We start from the raw sequence: 18,226 nt of genomic DNA on the forward strand, positions 1-18,226 counted from the left end.
TCCCACTTGAGAAAGCCAGCCACGTACTCAGTTGCCAGACCTCTTCGTGTGTGCCTCCGTACCTCTGCCTTCTGCAGCTTCTGTGAGTCTCAGTGTGCTTTTCTCTTTCCTTCTAGTTGTAGAGTTTCCACTCAGCCAGCCTTCCTGTGGTTCTGGATGATGTCCATTTTATCTTTTAGTTGTAGTTTTGAAATTGTTGTGTGAGGCAGTAGTTCAGGGGTTTACCTATGTTGCCATCTTGGTCTCTCCCCCTTCCTTCCTTTTAGCCACATCTCTGACCCAACTGTGCCAACTATTTGCAGTTTTTTGTAGCTCTTTTTTTGTCACTCCGTACCATCACATCTGCCCTTTTCTTTGTCTAAAACAAACTTCCTCATCCCAGCTTCCCCAACACACACACACACACACACACACACACAATTTTTGCTTGCCTAACTCCTGTTCACTTTTCAGTATTCACATCAAATATCATCTTGTCTGGGAAGCCTTCTCCAGTTTTCCAGTCAGATCTGTTTCTCTCTATTCTTACAGCCCCTGGGTGTCTCTTTCATGGCACTCACTCTTCCTGCCTCTTGACCAGAAGGGTGTCCTGGGGTGGTTGGAGACTTTGCTTTGTACTGCCAGTACGTGAACTATATGCCTGGCACATAGTAGGAACTCACATATTTGAGGAATTAATGACTGTGTGTACAATAAATATTTACAGAATTAATGTACTGAGGCCAGCTGGATACAGGTAAACAGTCAGGGCTGGAAAGTATATAGATATACTTTGAGAGAATAAGTATAAAGTGAACTGTTAAAGACAGCCTGAGACCCGTGTTTAGAGAGTACTAAGAGGAGGAAGAAAAGGAATTCTGGGGAGGCGGGGTAGGAGAAAACCAGGAAGTTCAGTGGCAAGGGAGCCTGGAGAGTCAAATGTCTCAGGAAGAGTGGAAGAATGAGTATTCAACAGATTCAGATGCCATTCTACCCCCACAAAAAAACAAAACAAAAAAAAACAAGATGAGACAATGACTAGGAAAAGACTGGTAGAATCAGTGAAAATAGGTTCACTTAAAAATTTTTTTTTGATTGATTTTAGAAAGGGAGGAAGGGGGAGAGAGAGAGAGATAGAGAGAGAAACATCAATGTGAGTGAGAAACATCCTTTGGGTGCCTCCTGTATCTGTCCAACTGGGGATAAACCCACAGCCTAGGCATGTTTTTTCCTGACCACGAATAAAACCCACAACTTTTAGTGCATGAGATGACATTCCAATCAACTGAGCAACACCAGCCAGGGCAAGAGTTGGTAAACTTTTGAAGGTGAGTTTCAGTGGAAATACAACACATTAAGAAGTAATGGTATGGAAGTGGAGCAAGAAAAAGCACGACTTCTCTTCTGATCAGCTATGTGTAGTCACTTTTATGTTCTTTAAAGTCAACAATGGTGTTGCATCACTGAAAATATTTTTAATATGCTTGGTATCATATACCTTAGTACAAAGTGCATGGCTCTAACGGGCAATGAACAGTGTGAGACGCCATAGATCTTGCTTCATCCAGAGCTTGAGGGCAGAGTGATGACAGGGTCAGCGGGCAGGGTCCTTAAGTTCATCCTCAAGCACAGTGATGTGATCTTTCTGAACACAGTAGTTGACTACCCAGGAGCTCTCGGGTAATTGTCTCATGAACTCATGGTGACAAAATCTGAGTTTCTTACTTCTATTTCTTATCTCTTGTTCACACCCCTAGTTCTCCCATTTTTCTGTAAATTCATGTGGGGCAGTGTGTTGATATATGTTAACGCTGCTCTCAACAGCTCCTTGCTCTCAGAGTCAGTCCTCTTTCACTTACTGGGTTACTGGTTCCATGGTTGGCGACATCTCAGAGTCATTTGGGTATTTGCAGCAGCTGCGGGTTATTTTTCCATTGCCAGGACTGTTACATAACTTTGCAGAGTTTGTGTTTTATTCATTCATCAAGTAATATATGACCTCTTGAAAGGACAGGAGCTGTGTGTTTTACTTATTTATGTCTCTCTTAGTTCTGCTTCATTGTACAGCCTGAGAGAGTGACACTGCCCTGACCTTCAGGCAGTTTGTAGCCACCAGGGGAAGGCAGATGAGTCAGTACTCAGTGCTAGGTTTCTCTGGGCATTTGTATACAGCAAAAAGAGATCTCTAGCTGTCCCTGAGGGACTCGGCGAAGCCCTGTGTGGTTGAGGGGAATCCTGAAAAGGCCCACGTTGTGGTAGGCATTTCAGGCCCAGGGAACCTTGAGGGAAAAGCACAGGGGCTTCAGACACAGCGTGGGAAGGACATTTGACTAAGCTCAGGGTTTTCTTAAGGAAGAGGCAGAGAAAGATGAGGCTGGGGAAAAAGCCAAGGTCAGGACGTAGGGTTCTTATGCCACACTGAAAGTTCTTTTTCCCTTTGTCCTGCAAAAACTAGTAAGTCACTGAAACCTTTTATGCAAAAGAGTTAGATTTGTTTCTAAGAAAGATTACTTTGACCATAATCTGAACGATCAGTTGAAAAGATGATACTGGAGAAAGAAGACCAGTTGGAAGATGCTGAGGATTCCCAGTGTTTTCAAGACATTCATGGTGATGAGGTGGCACCTGCTTACTCACTGAGTAATAGTAAATGGACACAGTCAAGCTTTGCAGAGTCTCTGCGCATTTGACCGCCAGAGCGGTCCTTAGAATCACATAGAATAATGAGCATCTGAGCAGTGGTTGTTTCATGAGTCTCCACAGCTTCTCAGCACGTGTTTGCCTCTTTTGCTAGTCACATTGTAGAAACCCATATACTCACAGCAGAAATGTGGCAGGATATGAAAATGAAAAGGCAAGGAATTTGTAGTTAAGAGATCAACCCTGGGTTGCCAGAGAGATCCTTACACTATATAATAGTTTTTTAATAATTACTTTATATACCAGAAAGATCTGTCAAATATTAGTTATTATTATCCTATTGGGCATCTGAGTTCTGGCTTTCAGGGAGTTTGAGAGAGAGTCCTGATTTAGAAGCTAACCGTATGGTTATTGCACTTAAAAACTTACAACCTTTAGAACCAGGGTCAGTTGGCTGTAGGCTGTATGCCAAACCCAAAGCTAAGAATGGTTTTTACATTTTCATTGTTTCTTCAAGTCCTACATAAAAGCTTTGATTTTACCATGTCGTTTTCAAAATCTAAATTTACAGGGGTCCTCAAACTTTTTAAAGTGGGGGCCAGATCACGGTCCCTCAGAGAGCTGGAGGGCCGGACTATATGAACTACTAATTCCTACTGTAACACCTCGGCTGCGCTTACTGCCCAAAAAACCTGGTGAGCCGGATCAGACTCCTCTGCGGGCCGCATGTGGCCCGCGGGCCGTAGTTTGAAGACGCCTGAAACATTTACCATCTGAGCTTATACAGAAAAACTTTGCCAACCCCCTGCTCTAGGACATTATGTAGCCAGCAGCTTTTTACCAAGAAGTCTGAATTCTCTCTTACTGTGTGATCACCATCTTCTCTGTTGGTTGACAGTGATAATGGTGTTACAGGCATACCTCGTTTTATTGAGCTTCGCTTTATTGCACTTCTCAGATGTTGCATTTTTTACAAATTGAAGGCATGACCCTCCACTGGCAAAAAGATAATGACTTCTTTATTGCGATACTCACTTTATTGTACAGTGCTCTAGAACTGATCCGGCAATATCTGCAAAGTATGCCTGTATACACCGCAACATAAACTTGGTGATAAAACTCCCCATAAGGTATTTCTGTAAAATACCCATTTACTTTAGAAGTAGAATTAAGCTGAAGCCACTATGAATGCATCATGCTTGGTACAAGCCAAGTAGGAATTTTGTCAAAAGCCATGAAGTCAGTTGGTACTAATTTTTGCGTTACCTCTTCACTTCCTGGGTGGCCCAGTGTTTCCTGAATGATCATCACTGAGCCATCTGTTTGACGTGCTCACCGTTATTCATACGTGTATTTCAGTTATTTTCTCTGTATTGGGTTGAAATGAGTTCTCTGTATTCTCTCATCCTCTCTTAGTAACATTTTGTGGCTGTGAAAATTGTTTCTCTCTTTATCCACCCCAGTAACAGTTGTTAGGTAACATCGAACATATGTATTATTATGAGTCATATCTGCCTTGTAAATCATGAGAGCTATTATTAATCAAATGTTTTTAGTTAGGTATTTTTAATTTAGTAAAATATTTTTAGTGTATGAAAAGTGCTTTCAGATACTCAATGTAATTTTTAGATTCCTAAATTGACTTTCTTGAGATAGAATTCACATAACATTTAATTCACCTACTTAAAATGTATATATCAGTGATTCTTAGTATAGACATAGAGTTGTACAATCACCACTGCATTCAATTTCAGAACCTTTTTCTACCAAAAAAAGAAACTGTATCCATTAGCAACCACTCCCCAGTACTTCCACCTCTCTAGCCCTGGGCAACCACTAATCTGTTTTTGGTTATATAGATTTGCCTATTGTGAACATTTCATATAAATGGAATCATACACTATCTGGTTCTTTATGACTGGCTTCTTTCACTGAACATCGTACTTTTGAGGTCCATCCGTGCTGCAGCATGTAATGATTGTCCCTCAATGTGTTTAAATAGCAAGGCCCACATAGTAGACGTTTATGCAATAGGTGCCAAACCGTCAAACCAGTTTCTTTCATTGCCACTTCATCTAGCCAGATCTCTGAGTAAGCTTCTTACCTCTTGACCTTGCCAACATATAATTTCCATTAACATCCTTTTCACAAAAGGTATTTAATGTCTGGCCAGACTCTTGAGGGCACCACAATGAACAAGACAGCGTGATCCTTCCTCTCAAGGAGGCAGTTACAGTAAAATATTACAAGTGTTGCTCCAGATAAGCTCCTGACCCAACCATGAGGGTCAAGAAATTGTATCTGGAGGAAGTTCATTCCAAGTGGAGCCTGAAAACTATACATATACCTACGAGTGTGTGTGTGTGTGTGTGTGTGTGTGTGTGTGTGTGAGGGGGCTGGGGGAAGAAGCAAAGGAGTCCACCTTGAATCCAGAGGAGCATGTTCTCAGTTATGAACCCCAGCTGCTTTAAGAACAGCATGTGAACATGTGGCACACTTCTTAGCACTTTTCCTTTTTAGCTTTGTCTGCTCTTTCACTTTTTGGAGAAATTTGATTTAAAAACAGTTATCGTCAAGTTGCTGTGCTGCCTTGTCAACAAAGCAATCTAATCAGTTAGAGCTAGCTCTTTTATGACTCTTTTCTCTTACAAATATGAAGTGCATGGTATCAGGTGTGGGATAATAGTGCTTAGTTGATAAAAATCTGCTAACTAAATGAAAATCAGGTGCTAGGACTTATTTTCAAGTGAAATTAAAGGTGAGCTGTTTATCTCAATTGGTACCTGCTTGAAGAAGCTACAGTTACCTTTTTGGTGTTCTTGTAGTTGATCAGAGTGACCTTTTGACACAGATAGGATCAGTCTAAATTCTAATCCCTTTCCAAGACTGACTCATTAAGTGACCTCGAGAAAATCACTTCTATTTTCCATCCTACCTTGGTATCTTCATGAGAAAGAAGAGTGTGGTACAATCTCATGGTGTTTAAGAAAGCAAGTAAATGATGATGTGCGTGGTTTTTGGAGACATTAGAAGGTATAAGCCATCCCGATGCCTTTTATAATTTTTTCCCTTATCACTTTTTAAAACTATGAATGAATTTAGAAATGTACCTGAAGCAGATATAATGTTAAACCAGGGTATATTAAAAAAAAAAAAAAATCATCCTCATAATTATTTTACAAGTTTTCTGACTCCAAAAGAACCGTCCTTATGGGTTTTGAAAACAATTCTAATGCATGATAGAGCACTTGGGGTACCCCTGAGTTTCTCAGGAAAATTCTTCTGATCATCTTGAGAATCCATGGTTTTCAGGGAACAACCCCAGAAGCAGACACTGTAGCCTGAGGCAGTGGGTTACAGACATAGTTTGTGAATAAAGCAGCAGGAGCCTAGGAATTTCTGACGTAGTGAGCCATGATCTCCTGTCCTAGATAAGAGCACAGATTATCGGTACTGAGATTTTTAAAAATTAAACATTTTAAGTGACAATGCGTGGTGTGTTGTGCCCATGTTGAAACTAGATTCCAGGGCAGGGAGTAGCAAGTATAGGCGCAGTCTGTGGCTTTGAGCTGAGAGGCCACTGCACAGCATCTCCCTTCTCCTATCGGCCTTCCAAATTTATTAACTGCCCACCACTGCAGTTCTAGTAGAGTGGTTGCTCAGGGAGCTCCAGGCTCCTTAGAAGTCCTTAATCTATGCAGGTAACACCAGTGAGTAGTACAGAGAGTATATACCGTATTTTTTGGACCATAAGACGCTCCGGACCATAAGACGCACCAGTTTTTAGAGAAGGGAAATGAAGAAAAAAAGATTCTGAAACAGATAGTGTCCTAAAATATTTTATGTGCATTAAAACCCAACATCACAGTCATAAACACATGTAATCAACCCTGTAAAGTAAACAGCAGCATTTAGAACCATTTTAGAGCCGGGCAAGCACAGAGACCACACAGAGCTGGGCAAGTAAAAAACTTTTTTTTTAAAGTATATGTGTAGGCTATATTTGGACCATAAGACGCAGGGACTTTTCCCCCCACTTCTGGGGGGGGGAAAGTGCGTCTTATGGTCCGAAAAATACGGTAATAGAGGTAGTCCAGTCCAGTATCTGCCTACGAATCCCCCCACAGCAGCTCTGGTGGTGGCCACAAGGTTCCTACTGGAACAGTAAAGATCTGTTTTTGAGAGAGAACTGCTTGGCTTCAAGTGATTCTTTAATATATTGATTAGGAAGAGGCATATCATCGTTAGTTTAAGGATCTTCTAGTCTAGCTTCTCGTTTTATAGTTTGACTGAGCTCGGGTGGGGAGGGAGAGCAATAGGATTTGGATTGTCCAGAAAGAAACCAGTTACAGATACAGAACAAGAGCTAGTCCCTGTTCAAACTGGCAAGGGGCGGATGGTCAGAAGAAATAGGAGAGGGTATTTTGGGTGACAGGCACAGTTTGAGCAGACACTGTCCACAATACATGAGGGACACGGTGAGTGGGAGGAGCAGGAAGGGGAGAGGTCAGAAACAATTTATGATGGGGCTGGTTTGGGAGGACCTTCAAAACACTATAGACTAGAGTAAATGTGATGCAGAACGATTTTCAGCTGAGGCCGGCTTTTTGGAAGGGCTCGTAATGAAGTCTCACCTGCAGTGGTGTGCAGACTGAATTGGGGCAATAATAGTAGTAGTAGTAGTGATGTCATCCGAGAGGCTGTCAGTTTAATCTTAAAGTGGGACAAGGACAGACAGTGACAGACACCCTTCACAGGAAGAATCAGTGGCTCTTCAGAATTGCCCTAGATTAGAGCACAGATTATCGGTACTGAGATTTTTTAAAATTATACATTTTAAGTGACAGTGAGTGGTGTGTTGAGACCAAAAGAGTCTGCAGGCTTTCGGGCAATGCTGACCTAATATTGACAGGAAAATAGCAGTCCGCCCGGCACCAGCTTATTGAAGCACAAGTAGGGGAATGAGAGATGATCACTGAGACGTGAAAATGGATGACCTCTGTGGGGAAGGAGATGTAAAAAGAGAGCGGAAATCTTGAGTAATCGCCAATCTCATTTTTAATAACAAATTTTACCTCTTTAGTCAGAACATATACTGGAAACAAGTACTAGAACTAATTCTAATTTTTACTTTACTTAATAATTTTTGCGCAGAGCTGAAGTCAAGGAGGAAACTGCCCTGGTCTGTGTGTCTCAATTGTTTGAAGCACCATCTGATACACTGAGAGGTCCGAGGTTCAATTCCTGGTCAGGGCACATATCAAGGTTGTGGGTTCAATCCCCGGTAGGCATACATGTGGGAAGCGACCAGTCAATGTTTCTCTCCCTTTCCCCTTCCTCATTTCCTTCCTCTCTAAAATAATTTTTTTTTTTAAATCCTCAAGTGAGGAAGTAAAAAATAAAGTTAAGAAGGAAAAATAACCAAAAAAATTGTCAGATAAAGGAGGGGAGAAACAAAAGATATACTTCAGAAATCAATAATCCCCATACTGAAAGATGCTTTTTTATTCGTATATCAAGGAAACCATATTGAAATTCTTATCATATGCTGTCCTTTCCATAACTTGTATTCAACGTTTACTGTAAATTCAGAGAGTAAAAAGGCCTAAAGCAAGAGATAAGTCTAATTTTCCTATGCCAGATGTTCCCAACCTCAGGCTGGGCATGTAGGAAGCCTACTGTCTCCCTCATTCCACCCCTCACCTCCTCCTCACAAAAAAGATTGAGTGGTCCCATTCTCTACCAAAATAAAAGCCAACCCCCCTCTCCCCTCCTCAAAAAAAAAAAAAAAAAAAAAAAAAAAAGGTGAAGATGTCTTAAATCCTGACTTTCTGGATGAAAGGGCCAACATTCAAAGAGTGGTTCGTCCACCAGCCTTTCCTAAACACCAGGTGTGAGTGTTCACTCCACGGCTCAGCACGGCGATCACAGTATACTTGGTTCTCACCCACCAAACACAGGGAGCTGGAACAGTTTACCCAGAGCCTGTCGCCAGCGTGAAGAGTGAGGCCAAACTTGAATCCTGTTGTTCTTTTTACAGGGTTTTCCCCTACCCCAGTGCAACGGCCCCAATAGGGATTCGCCATGTGCTTTGTTTGAAACAAAGGGAAAATGTCTCTTGAGTTCGCAGCTGAAGTGGAAACTAATTTAGCCTATTGTTAGAATTGTACCATATCTCAGGAGAAGTAAGAGCATCTGTGGTAGGAGTCACAGGCCTCTCGAGAGAAGATATCACTCAGACACACGACACTCAGGACACACATCCCTTGGCTCCCACACAGGTGAAGAGTTCTTTGTGGAGGGCAGCAGTAGCCACGCAGCTGACCTGCATCCTAGGCTGTTTCATAGCCTCCTCGAACCTCTCCTCGCTGCCATCCGTATTAGACGTGGACCTTCCAACTCAAGAAGGGAATGGACAGGCAAAGCCATGACCTTCAGAACTCTAGCCACCAGAGCAAGAAAAAGGAAGAAGAGGTGGGGCAGAGAGCAGTAGTGCCAACGGAAACTTTTACCTCCCATGCCAACGGCTCTAAAAACAGCAAAATGATGTATTTCACCTCCTGATCTCACTACTGTGGAAACTGCTTTCTGTTCTGCTGAGAAAAGTGGTATGGTATACAGTTCCCAAGCCTCCAAAACTGGTCTCCAGGGTAAACCACAAAGAAAAAGTGAAACATCTGTAAATCTAGCCTGAGATTTTTGTTTTAAGTCCAGCTAAGACTGCTAGCTGCTGAGCAGCCCCCAAAAAAGATATAATATACTGTTTTTATAATATTGTATGAATATAAGGGTGTGTGACCCTTCACAAGACATGATGGGATTCAGGCCTCTCTGTGCTTCTAGTCTTCATATTTTTTCTTTTTTTACTGAACTTACTTATTGGAGTGGCATTGATTAATAAAATTATATAGGTTTCAGGTGTACAAGTCTGTTGTACATCATCTGTATATTGTATTGTGCTTTCACCAACCCAAGACAAGTCTCCTTCCATCACCATTTATCCCCCCTTTATCCTCTTCTATCTCCCCATCCCCCTTTCCCTCTCAGAATCACTATACTGTTGTCTGTCTGTGAGGTTTATTGGGGTTTTGTGTTGTTTTTTTTTGCTTAATCCCTTCACCTTTTTCACCCAGCCCCGCAATCCCTGTCCCCTCTGACAGCTGTCAGTATGCTTTCTCTGTCTATGAGTCTGTTTCTATTTTGTTTGTTAATTTTGTTCATTCGATTCCACATGTAAGTGAAATCATATGGTATTTGTATTTCTCTAACTGGCTTATATCACTCAGTATAATACTCTACATGCTGTTGCAAAGGGTAAGATTTCCTTCTTTTTTTACAGCTAAGTAGTATTCCATTGTGTGTACCATACTTTTTTATCTCATCTGCTGATGGACATGGGCTGCTTTCAAACTGTGGTTATTGTAAATAACACTGCAATGAATATTGGGGGGTGGGAGGTACATATATTCTTTCTTCGGATATAGTCCCAGAAATTGTATTGCTGAGTCATAAAGCAGTTCCATTTTTAATTTTTTGAGGGAACTCCATTCTGCTTTCCATAGTGGCTGCATCTGTCTGCATTCCCACAAACAGTGTATGAAAGTTCTCTTTTCTCCACATCCTCACCACTTGTTATTTGTTGACTTATTGATGATAGACATTCTGACTGTCATCTGAGGTGATAACTCATTGTGTTTTAATTTGCACTTCTCTGCTGATTTCTTCATAAGGCATTACCAATGAATTGTTTTCCAAATATGTACTAGGATTTATTCTGAGCCTCATAATTGCACCTTCCTTCTTTTATCTAAATGGTAAATGAATAGTTATTGTTTGTATGTGTGGCAGTGATAGTGGGGTTTGTTTGTTTTGTTCTTTTTTTTTTTTCTTTTTCCAGTTTTGCCATGAAATTTTTGGTGATGACAGCCACCTCTACTGGTATTTCTTCCTTCTATTAGTAGTGCTTATTATTAGTTCTAAATCTAATAAGATACCTCTTAGTCCTTATGTACATGCAGCATCCTCGGTGCTTTTTTTTTTTTTAGTTTTTGCTAATCTTCTCTGAATCATTCCAGTTTTTTAGTATATGTGATGTGAAAGCAAGTGCATGTTTAGTTTTTTAATGTATCTTTGTTCTGTCAACTCAGCTAAGCTCTTTCCGGGCCGTGGGAAATTAGTCACTTCTCTGCCTGTCACAGCCCTCTTCACCTGGCCCCAGTGTAGCGCAGTGCGCGCAGAGGACAAATGAGTGACACTAAGCATATTTATTTTCACACTGCAAGCTGAGCTTCCCAAGAGTGCTGGGAAGCAGTACAGTGGATCACAAATACCCTCTTTAGGACGAGTTGCCATTTGTCGTTTCTCTGGCACCACCATGGTCTCCCAGCACTGGTTCCTGTGTTTGAGAGAGATGGTGTCTCGTGTCCTTAAAGAATATATAAACCATGTGCTTTGTCCTCTGAGTCTCCTTGCTTTCACCCCTCCATCCCTGACATTCCAGCATTCATTATTAATCTACCACCTAGGTCCCCATCTTACAACTATTAGATCCTTGCTGAAGAAAATGTCATAGAAGTTAACTCGGCATTATGCTTTACTGTGCATTTGTCCATTATTGAGTTGTTTGTTGCATATTTCTTAAGTGCTTACATATTCCAGGTGGCACGTGAAGCTGAGTCTACAGATAAGGGCAAGATAGTTAGTGTTGGCCCTTGGGGAGCTTCTAGCCTGCTGTGATATCCCAACCAGCCAACACATAATTGAAGTCTATGTACCAAGTTCTCTCCTAGAGATGTACAGTGAGACGTGACAGCACAGAAGAGGAGCATGAAGCCCCAGACTCGGGGTTAGAGAAGGCTGCCAGGCAGGGTCTGGACTGTGAGGGGAGAGTGGTGAGAGAGACCGTGAGAGTGGTGAACAGGAGGCTTCAGGATATAGTATGAAATTCCAATTATATCCGAAATGGGGACTTGTGTAGTATCAAAGAATAACTGCAGCCCAGCTGGTGTGGCTCAGTGGTTGATTGTCAACCCTTGAACCAAGAGTTTCCCAGTTCAGTTCTTCCATCAGGTCATGTGCCCAGGTTGTGAGCTCGATCCCCAGTAGGGGGCATTCAGAAGGCAGCTGATCCATGTTTCTATCTCTCTTCCTGTCCCTTCTTCTCCCTAAAAATCAATAAAAGCATATTAAAAATAAAAATAAATATATATATATATATATATATATATATATATATATATATATATGCAATTTTCTGAAACTGCTCTTAATATACTCCACTTCCCCCCCACCCCAACTTTATATTTGTGTGTGGCTAGATTTTTTTCCCCCTGTACTTCACAAGCCAAAATAACATCTAACAGAAACTAATGCAGAAGCTGACATGAGAATCCAACTATCTTTTATTAAGGCGGACATTAAAGAGATAGTCAAAAATAGAAAATAATAACATCCTTCTCATAACCTTTTCTGTTTTAGAATGTACCATTAGCAAGTAATGAGTTGGTGACTGCTATTAATAAATTACTAAATATCTTAAGACAATTAAAAGGAAATGGGGAACCATTGAACGGTTTTTAAGTAGAGGAGTGACAGAATATCTTAGGAAATTCACTCTGAAGCCACCCCTACCCTTGCTGGTGAGAGTGAGGGTAGAGAGAAATGGATGGTGTTCTAATTAACAGAGCCTGACGATAGGGCTTAGGCAGTGGATGGGTGTTCATGTCATTCCCTAAGATGGGAAACACAGGGAGAGAGATGGGATGAAGATGAGTTTTGTTTGGGACATGTTCTATTTTAGATGTCTCTAGAAAACGAAGAAGTGTCCAGGAGATAGTGTGTATGTGGCTCTGCAGTGCAGCACCTGGATTGAAGAGAGGGTTTAGGCTTCTACAGCATATGCGTGGAAACTAAAGCCCTGGGAATACAGGAGCACCCGGGGACAGAGGGTGGACACAGAAGAAGAACAATCCTAAACAGAACCTTACGAGCAGCAGTATGTAAAGACGAGTAGGAGAAGGAAGCGCTGAGGGGCACTGAGAAGGCATGACCAGAGGGCTTGAAAGACAAGAAGGTGTGTGTCACCACAGAAATGCAGACACGGTGTCAAGGAGGGAGTGGTCAGTGGGGCCCAGTGCCCCCGGAAGTCAGGCAGAGAGCTGAGGGGGCTCCACTGCATCAAGCAAAGGGTGTTACTGGTAACCTGGAAGAAAACTGTTAGAATACCAGACCATGAGCTTCCAGAGGCAGGGAATTCTCATTCTAGCTTCATTGCTTAAGGAACCACCAGGTAAATTAGTAGTCGCTCAATAATTCTGCCACTTTTACCTTACCTGGTACAACTGAAACAATCTGTTTTTTCTGCCCTTGAACTCTGCAGTGTGTCATCCCCATCATAAACTGCTCACATTGTAGGGATAGGTGTTTTCTTAGGGTCTGGATAGAATTTCCCATCTACTGTCTCATGGTGACAGTTGAGCTTAGATACTGATCCTTGCGGCCCTTGGGGCAGCTGGGAAGAGCCTGAAGCTGCCAGGCTGATAGCATGTAGTTTAGGTTGTCCTGTGTGTCATTCAAGTGTATTTTTCTGCTTGTGCCATGACGTGAAGGACATTGCAAAACCATGATCTATAGCAGGGTTCGTAATTCCTTGTTTAGTTGTCACCTCGCTTCCTCTGTGCCAAAGCAGGTACTACTAAACAGTAGTCTCACTCCATTTGCAATGAACCCACACCCTCCCCCAGAATCTCCCCAGCCTGGTCCGCAGGCAACCACAGACAGAAAGTGCTGTGGATGTGGCCTGCCTACGTGCCTTACCCTTACGTTAAAAACCTAACATCCTGATAAAGGCTTTCAGATAGCCAGAGGCTGAAAATCAGAGATGAATTCTTTTCCATTGACTAACTTTTCAGAAATAGGGGAAGGATGCTTTGTTGGGGGGGGAGGGGGGGGTGTTAATTGCTCTAAACCCTCACATCCATGTGCATATTCTGTGATTGTTCTCCATCTCACTCTTGGACAGACAGCTCCTTGGCTGAGGAATCGCCAAGGCCACACTGAGCTTAGAGCTGTGCCGACCCCCTGGGCAGTGCGTACAAATTTTATGCCCATTGCAGCCCTCTAGGATCCTGGAGTCCAGTTGGGAAGACAAGAAATGACACTATAAGGCATTAGGCAAATATTAAATAATAATAATAGTTAATATAGAAAAAGCTTTTAGAAGTTTTCAAGCTCAGTTGTAAATGCTTTACTTTTTTTTATTTTATTTATTTACTTACCATAATATCCTTATGAGGTGAGTGTAGTTATTTTCACCATCCTACAAATGAGAAAACCAAGGCTCAAGAGAAGTTTTTAAAGCACTGAGGCCTGAGGACACACAGTAAGTGGCAGAGCTGGGATTTGAACCTAGGTCTTCTGGCTCTAGAGACTGTTCTCATTCTGTCTCCTCTACCATTGTGTCCCTCTGTCATTACTCTTTTAACATTGCTTTGACCTTTAAAGTGACCCATTCTCAGTACCCTGTCTTAACAGTTTAAGAAAAATGCCTGGTTCTCCTCTCCATTGTTGAAATCATCCTCATCCTCTAAAATTCAGCTCAGTGCCCATCTTTTGCAGTTTTACCCGTGTGCTTTGGCTACAATTGGTCAGTGCCCACTCTGAGCCTTTCTAGCTCTTTACCTGATGCCTCACAGCTTCTTTCTTCATTATATACCATCTTACCATGTGCAGACTGTTCTATTTCTGCATGTATTGCCTTCTCCCCAGGAGATCAGGAGCCCCATGTGATCAAGACTAGACGGTGCACCTTGCTCCTACCCTCCTGTGGGAGCTGTGAGCCCCCAGAAAGCCACTAGAGAGCTCTTCTGTCCCAGCCTCGTGGTGCAGACACTTCTCAGTGTAGACATTGCCTGATCCTCCCACGGCTGCCAAAGCCTTTAGTGATGGAGTTCCAATAACTTCTACTTGATAAAGTGTTACAAATGCTTCCTGCCCTGTTGGAAAACCAGCCGTTTATTTTCTCACAAAGATTTCTTTCATTTGAAAATCTTTTTTACCAACTAATAGATATTTCATAAAACGGTTGTTCAAAATGCAAGCTATTTCCTTTTTCCTCTTTTAAATATGTGGTTATTGCTTTTGAAGAAGACAAAGTAAAGGAAATGTTTCCTGTTTGTAGAGGCTCACATTTAACCCTAAAGAGCAGGTTAGTGTCAAAACATCCTAGAGCTCCCGTGACTTTCTGCCTTTTCAGCAGTTTTTTACTATCACAGGAGTAGAGAAATTGGGGTTTTGTTTTGCCTATTCTTTCACTCTCACTCCCTTTGAAGAAATGAAATGTTACAGATTCAAAGGTTCCTTCCCCTTCTCACTGTCCTGTAGCATGTGTGTCTTGTTTAATGCCTACGCACCTTTGCATCTTACCACGTGCGTATGTGTCAGGGTTTCTCAGCCTAGACACTGTGGACATTTTGGCCCAGGCCATCCTTTGTTTTGGGATCTATCATGTGTTTTATGGGATGCTGAGCAGATACCAGCAGCATCACCACCCGGTCCCCCACCTGTACTCCTCCCCCCCACACACACACACACAAGAAAACAAAAAATGTCAAGTATCCCCTGTAGAAGGGCAAATTATTACTAATGTATATCCATTAGATAGTTTAAAAAATAAACTATTGTTCTAAGTATTTTAAAGTTTATATAAATGTTATTGTATATACATATTCTTATACAACTTTATTCAACATTGTATTTTTTATATTTACCCATGTGCATCTAGATTCTTGCTGTTCATATAATAATATTTTATGTAATAGAACCACTTGTTTGTTTCCCTAATTATGGACTTGCCCCATTAGGAACTCATAGCTAGCTACCTAGAAATGAAATTGCTGGGTCATAATTTTACTAGATCTTGATACATTGCTGTCCAAAATTTTGTCCAGTATATAGTCTTGTCAACAATATGTAGAGTTCCAATTTTCTTCATTCCCATAACTTGATATTTTTAGACTTTTTATTTTTGCCAGTCCTTTAGATATGAAATAACTTATTGCTGTTTAATGTACATTTCTACTATTAGTGAGGTTCAACATCTTTTGTTAATTGACTCGGGGTTTCCTCTTCTAATGTATAGGAAAGTGTCTTTTCATATACATTTTCCATTTTTCTCTTGAATCATTTATTTTTATTTTATTTTTATTTTTTTGAATCATTTATTTTTTATCATGATTTTTAAGTGTACTTTATATGTTATAAATACTACTTTTTTTCCTTAGCAGGAAACCATAAAACTATAAGACTTTATAGGCAGCAAAATAGCAGACATATGTCGTAGCAATATCTTTACTAATACAGCTCCTAGGGCAGTGAAGACTAAGAAAAAAACAAATGGGACTACATAAAAATAAAAAGCTTCTGCATAGCAAAAGAAACCATCAACAAAACAACAAGAAAGCCCCCTCATGGGAGAACATATTTGCCAATGCTATTTCAGATAAGGATTTAATCTCCAAAATTTACAGAGAACTCATACAACTTAACAAAAGGGAATAAACAATCCAATCAAAAAAATGGGCAAAGGACCTAAATAGACAGACACTTGTCAAAAGAGGACATACAGAAGGCCAAGAGATATCGATATATGAAAATATGCTCAAAGTCACTATTCATCCAAGACATGCAAATCAAAAAAACAATGAGATGCCATCTTGCACCTGTCAGAATGGCTATCATCAACAAATCAACAAATGACAAGTGCTGGCGAGGATGCGGAGGAAAAGGAACTCTTGTGCACTGCTGGTGGGAATGCAGACTGGTGCAGCCACTGTGGAAAACAGTATGGAGTTTCCTCAAAAAATTAAAAATGGAACTCCCATTTGACTCAGTAATCCCACTCCTAGGACATATCCCAAGAAACCAGAAACATAAATCAGAAAGGATATATGCACCCCTATCTTCATAGCAGCACAATTTACAATAGCTAAGATTTGGAAACAACCTAAGTGCCCATCAGCAAATGAGTGGATTAAAAAACAGTGATCTATCTACTACACAGCTATATAAAAGAAGGAACTTCTACCATTTGCAACAGCATGAGTGGAACTGTGGAGAGCATTATGCTAAGGAAAATAAGCCTGTGGGAGAAAGATAAATATCACATGATCTCATTCATGTAGGATATAATGATCAACATAATTTGATGAACAAAAATAGATTCAGAGACAAGTGGCAGGTGAGGTGGGGGGAGGGATTAGAGAGCAACCAAAGAACTTGTATGCAGGCATGTTAGTATAATCAATGGACACAGACACTGGGCTTGCTCTGGGTGGGAATGGCTGGGTGGGGGGAAGGAGGTGTCGAGCAGGGGAAAAGGAGACATATGTAAAACTTTAGACAATAAATAAAAATTTAAAAATCAATGTATTCTACTGATTTTTATCCCTAACAATGCCTTTTTTATCCATGAGGTCTATTTATTTGGCATGAATATAGCAACATCAGCTTGCTTTGGTTAGTACCTTCCTGATATTCCTTTTTTTTATCTCTTTACACCAGCTTGTCTGTGTCTTTATATTTTAGTTTGTCTTTTGTTGGGGTTGGGAATAGGATAGGAGAGATTGTAAAGTTGAGAATCTCAGCCTTTGAGTTGGTGATTTTGTCCATGTACAATATATTTTTAGTGATCACTAATATATTTAATTTAATTCTGTATTTCTCCAGAAAATTTTTTATATAGTATATTTATTTTTTAATTTTCTTTTTTTTTTTTCAAAAATAATTTATAATGTACTTTTTAAGTCTTCCTCTGTATCTTAGTCTTCATCTGTATCTTGTATCCAACCATCTGCTGATGGATGGGCACATAGGTTGTTTCTGATTTTATAGTTGTTTTAAGATTATTCTAAAGTTAGGTTCTTGAGGGTCTAATCCTCTTACTTATTGTACACAATGACTCTTGCTTATGATGGATTTTGAATTCTGAATCTTTCCCCACTGAGTTATATCTGTAAAGCACATATAGTCCCAGGCTAGGAAGGTGTGTCTCCAGAGTAATTTTATATTTGCTTCTGCTTGGCTCCTTATTTATGTCCATCTCTATCCCAGGACCAATTCATGGGTTTTTAGAGCACATGTATAGTGCAACTGGAAACCTAAATTCCTCATTTCTCAAGTTCCACGCAGGCCACGATTCCTGCTCTCTCACTGCGGAAGGTCAGCCTTTGGTTAGTTTTTCTTGTCCTCTCTCACTGAGGGTGCTGCCATTTGAGGGTTGTGCCTGTAACTAGGTAGTGAGCTCAAAATCACTACCTCTTTCAGACCCAAATAGGAGGTACAACCGAAGAGGCTCTGTGTTGGCAGGAGGTGTTCACTCTTACACCCCTCTCCTTGGAAGCTTGCCTGCCTGCTGCTGCTGTTTCCCCCAGCTTGGCACCTCAGGCCTCCATTGCTTCATCTTACGGCCAGCAATACATGGGAAATATTTTCTAGTTTTTTACAAAATATTCTTATTGTAAAATTTCAGGTTGTCTCGATCTGCATTTTTTCCTAAATCTAGAAATAGATATTTAATTTGATAAATTAAAATATTGCCATTTAGCTAAAA

At 40.9% G+C, this 18,226-nt stretch overlaps 1 protein-coding gene across 2 annotated transcripts in view; it reads left to right on the forward strand.

The window, feature by feature from the left end:
* The window catches only part of UBAC2 (UBA domain containing 2), a 167,725-nt gene that overhangs the window by 132,521 nt on the left and 16,978 nt on the right, over positions 1-18,226 (forward strand). The gene's annotated exons all lie outside the window — the stretch shown is intronic.

Source organism: Pipistrellus kuhlii, unplaced genomic scaffold (genome assembly GCF_014108245.1).
Source record: "Pipistrellus kuhlii isolate mPipKuh1 unplaced genomic scaffold, mPipKuh1.p scaffold_m20_p_3, whole genome shotgun sequence".
NCBI lineage: Eukaryota > Metazoa > Chordata > Mammalia > Chiroptera > Vespertilionidae > Pipistrellus > Pipistrellus kuhlii.